The 5,000-nt window shown below is 54.7% G+C and overlaps 1 non-coding gene across 1 annotated transcript in view; it reads right to left on the minus strand.

Annotated features, from left to right (window-relative positions):
* The window catches only part of LOC126222615 (small subunit ribosomal RNA), a 1,909-nt gene extending 905 nt beyond the window's left edge, over nucleotides 1-1,004 (minus strand). Inside the window, exon 1 of the ribosomal RNA XR_007543425.1 lies at nucleotides 1-1,004. This exon is cut by the window's left edge and continues 905 nt beyond it. This is a non-coding gene — a ribosomal RNA (small subunit ribosomal RNA).
* Nucleotides 1,005-5,000: the final 3,996 nt, after the last annotated feature.

Consider the following 5,000-nt stretch of genomic DNA (forward strand, 5'->3'; position numbering starts at 1 on the left):
TTCACCTCTAACGTCGCAATACGAATGCCCCCGCCTGTCCCTATTAATCATTACCTCGGGTTCCGAAAACCAACAAAATAGAACCGAGGTCCTATTCCATTATTCCATGCACACAGTATTCAGGCGGGCTTGCCTGCTTTAAGCACTCTAATTTGTTCAAAGTAAACGTGCCGGCCCACCGAGACACTCAATAAAGAGCACCCTGGTAGGATTTCAACGGGGTCCGCCTCGGGACGCACGAGCACGCACGAGGCGGTCGCACGCCTTCGGCTCGCCCCACCGGCAGGACGTCCCACGATACATGCCAGTTAAACACCGACGGGCGGTGAACCAACAGCGTGGGACACAAATCCAACTACGAGCTTTTTAACCGCAACAACTTTAATATACGCTATTGGAGCTGGAATTACCGCGGCTGCTGGCACCAGACTTGCCCTCCAATAGATACTCGTTAAAGGATTTAAAGTGTACTCATTCCGATTACGGGGCCTCGGATGAGTCCCGTATCGTTATTTTTCGTCACTACCTCCCCGTGCCGGGAGTGGGTAATTTGCGCGCCTGCTGCCTTCCTTGGATGTGGTAGCCGTTTCTCAGGCTCCCTCTCCGGAATCGAACCCTGATTCCCCGTTACCCGTTACAACCATGGTAGGCGCAGAACCTACCATCGACAGTTGATAAGGCAGACATTTGAAAGATGCGTCGCCGGTACGAAGACCGTGCGATCAGCCCAAAGTTATTCAGAGTCACCAAGGCAAACGGACCGGACGAGCCGACCGATTGGTTTTGATCTAATAAAAGCGTCCCTTCCATCTCTGGTCGGGACTCTGTTTGCATGTATTAGCTCTAGAATTACCACAGTTATCCAAGTAACGTGGGTACGATCTAAGGAACCATAACTGATTTAATGAGCCATTCGCGGTTTCACCTTAATGCGGCTTGTACTGAGACATGCATGGCTTAATCTTTGAGACAAGCATATGACTACTGGCAGGATCAACCAGGGAGCTGCGTCAACTAGAGCTGAGCAGCCGGCCGCCCGGGAGTGTGTCCCGGGGGCCCGCGCGAACACGCAAGCGTCCGCTCAATTATTCTGCAAACAGGAGGAGGCTGGGCTCCCCTGCACGATACACCTCGAAACCCTCTCAGGTCCCGGCGGCGCGCAGCGCCGTCCTAAGTACTTGGTCGGGTTCGAGAGAGGCGCAATCGCCCGGAGATAGGCGAGTAGACGCTTTCAGTGCGACCACCCGTGCTCCCAACTGAGCTTGCCGCTGCCGACAGAGGCCCGGGAGCGTGCTGTCGTGGTGTTGCCGGCGGGAGACAACACGCGGCCACAAACAGTGACCGGGCAGCTCCAACGCCAGCGCCACAGAGGGGCAGAGCCCCACTTGGGTGCCAAAGCGAACTCTCCCAGCACAGCGCACGCGCCAACACATCCGCACAGCTGCGATACAAACCACCTGCGAGAACCGCGGGGGCGACCGAGCAGCAGACGGCGTCGCGGCGCCGAGTGCCGGGCGGCGGCGCATCCTCAACGCACACAGTCCTCAATCGGACCAGCACACTGCAGATGTCCACCGCGCTTCGCACCGGGCCCGGGAGGACCCACTTTGGCCGCACGGCGCCGCGCGCTGGGTGCGCCGGCACGCAGATGCGCCGCCTGCCGCGTCCGTCAGCCGGCGCGCCTGCCACTGGGCGCCCCCACCAGCCGGCTGCCGCGCGTGCGCCCACGCAGCGCGCGGCCAGCACGCCGGGCGCCCCCCCCTCACCGGCCGGGGACGGTCCCACCCAGCCACCGCCGCGTATCGCTTCATACCCACATGCCCACTCACGTTCGTGGGTATGACGGGTGTCGCTGAAGCAACCGGTTAATACCTGTACCGATCGTCGATATCAACGATTCACCTCCAGCGCGAACAACCGCGCAACAACGGATTTCCAGTTCATTTGCGTAACTTGGGCAGCAAACGTAGACATCCATCTACATTTGCGACTTCTACGAGTCTTGCATGCCTGGATGTTGTGTGTCACGACGCACTCCATCAGCATACATACACGCTGCGACGTGTGCACGAAAGAACACGTGGAAGGTGGCCAGCGTACGTATACGAATGCCATTGCACAGCTGCGAAGCGCATTCAACACGCGAACTCCTGACCGACGAGCTAGAGGTGACAGGAGGGGAGGGGGGGGCGGGGGCGATATACGTCCTATTGCAGTACACAATACAGTGGATAGCGGGACCATGTGGAAAGTAAGCAACACTCGCAAGATGTGAGGGTACGCACCGTAAAATGAATCAATACGCAGAACACCACAGTGTGCGCGAAGTGAACTATGTTGAGATGGTTGCAATTAGGCAACGCTACACGAATTCCTAGAGTCATATAACTAACAATTACAGGGCAGGTTAGGGCGCAACGTGGGTTAGGTTAGGGCCCAACGTGGGTTAGGTTAGGGCCCAACGTGGGTTAGGTTAGGGCCCAACGTGGGTTAGGTTAGGGCGCAACTTGGGTTAGGTTAGGGCGCAACTTGGGTTAGGTTAGGGCGCAACTTGGGTTAGGTTAGGGCGCAACTTGGGTTAGGTTAGGGCGCAACTTGGGTTAGGTTAGGGCGCAACTTGGGTTAGGTTAGGGCGCAACTTGGGTTAGGTTAGGGCGCAACTTGGGTTAGGTTAGGGCGCAACTTGGGTTAGGTTAGGGCGCAACTTGGGTTAGGTTAGGGCGCAACTTGGGTTAGGTTAGGGCGCAACTTGGGTTAGGTTAGGGCGCAACTTGGGTTAGGTTAGGGCGCAACTTGGGTTAGGTTAGGGCGCAACTTGGGTTAGGTTAGGGCGCAACTTGGGTTAGGTTAGGGCGCAACTTGGGTTAGGTTAAGGCGCAACTTGGGTTAGGTTAAGGCGCAACTTGGGTTAGGTTAAGGCGCAACTTGGGTTAGGTTAAGGCGCAACTTGGGTTAGGTTAAGGCGCAACTTGGGTTAGGTTAAGGCAGAAGTTGGGTTAGGTTAAGGCAGAAGTTGGGTTAGGTTAAGGCAGAAGTTGGGTTAGGTTAAGGCAGAAGTTGGGTTAGGTTAAGGCAGAAGTTGGGTTAGGTTAAGGCAGAAGTTGGGTTAGGTTAAGGCAGAAGTTGGGTTAGGTTAAGGCAGAAGTTGGGTTAGGTTAAGGCAGAAGTTGGGTTAGGTTAAGGCAGAAGTTGGGTTAGGTTAAGGCAGAAGTTGGGTTAGGTTAAGGCAGAAGTTGGGTTAGGTTAAGGCAGAAGTTGGGTTAGGTTAAGGCAGAAGTTGGGTTAGGTTAAGGCAGAAGTTGGGTTAGGTTAAGGCAGAAGTTGGGTTAGGTTAAGGCAGAAGTTGGGTTAGGTTAAGGCAGAAGTTGGGTTAGGTTAAGGCAGAAGTTGGGTTAGGTTAAGGCAGAAGTTGGGTTAGGTTAAGGCAGAAGTTGGGTTAGGTTAAGGCAGAAGTTGGGTTAGGTTAAGGCAGAAGTTGGGTTAGGTTAAGGCAGAAGTTGGGTTAAGGGATGGTGTGTGTGTGGGGGGGGGGTGGGGTGGCGAGGTTCGTTGATAGTGATGGTAGTAAGTGGACGCCTGAGGCACTATCAGATATGTCACGTCAGTTGCACTTGTGGCTCATGGCAGGTGGCGCGCCCGTTCTGTGTTTGTGGCAAAGGAGTGGCACACCTGTGTCTTTCATTCCTGCCATTGTTTATGTGCTGTGAGATGCGGCAGTGTGGTGCTGTTGGGTGCACCCCTGTGTAGGACATGTGTGGGTGTTGGTGGCGTATCTGAGCAATGGTGGTTGTAGGAAGAGTGGGATATTCAGTTTTCTGGTTCGACGTCCCGGTCTGGTTATCATAGTGTGGATGGTGTACTGTGGCCGAGAGGATGCACTGGATGTTGTTCCATGCTGGTACTTAGATGTTGTGTCTGCGTCTGTTACATGCATAGACTAGTGGGTGATGGAGTGTGTGGGTGACGTGTGGTTGACATTGTGTGCACAGACGTTCAGCATGTATAGGGACAGTTGTATGTGTTATCTGTATTCCGATGACTGCGCGTATTACTAAGCACCGCCGTGTATAAGCTTAATGTATGTATAGTCAATGCCTGTTCTATCTCTGTACAGTAGTAGCGGTGCGACTGCACTAGCTAGCTACACCTCGCGGCATCGTCCCCCGGTGTATGGCATATGATTATAAACATTCTGTCTATTAGTCAAAACCGGTGGTGTGACTACGTCACATGTTTGAGGTGGGGGACGCAACACCGTGCCGGTGGGTCAGGGCTGCGAAACACTTTCCCCACACTGGGGGCTCGGACCCTCATTACTCGTCCGAGTAATATATTGCGGAGCGCACATAGCCATTGCCCAGAGTCTTTGCGACTGCGAGTGCAACGCCCACGGGGACCGACGTGGATGGGGCGGCCCATAGCTGATCGCTCAGCATCGGAATCCGTACAGTGAGCGACGCGGTCGCGCACAGACTTAGAGCACGTTTAGGGACAGCGGGAATGTCGAATATTGGATAAAACTCTTCATGAAACGCAAGATATAGGTGTGGATTGCAACTTACGAGTGCGGGAAACGTCCGCCGTTCATCCGCTGGACTTGCGATTTTGGTGGGTGGGGTGGGGCACGTACGGGTGCGGGTGGCGTGATTGTCGGTCGACGACTTCGTGGTGGACAGAGGATGCCGTCTTTGTGGGTGGCGTCGGACAATGTGTACTGTGCGCCCATCGATGTCGTATTCAGCTTGGCGTCTCATAGATGGCGGTATCGCCGTTGCAGGAGGCCTAGATGGCGTTATTGTTTGTGGTGCGCTCGACATGGTGGATGTAGTGTTGCCAGATTCGCGTAGATGGCTGTATTGCATGTGGTTTCGTCGTATTTTCATAGGTGGCGATGCTGTGTGGTTGGCGTTGTTGCGTTCACTTCCTGTAGATGGAGGTGTCGTATCTGGGCTGCATGTCAATGTAGTGTCGTCACATTCCGAGAGATGTCGTTCTTGTGC

Source organism: Schistocerca nitens, unplaced genomic scaffold, assembly GCF_023898315.1.
Source record: "Schistocerca nitens isolate TAMUIC-IGC-003100 unplaced genomic scaffold, iqSchNite1.1 HiC_scaffold_240, whole genome shotgun sequence".
Lineage (NCBI taxonomy): Eukaryota > Metazoa > Arthropoda > Insecta > Orthoptera > Acrididae > Schistocerca > Schistocerca nitens.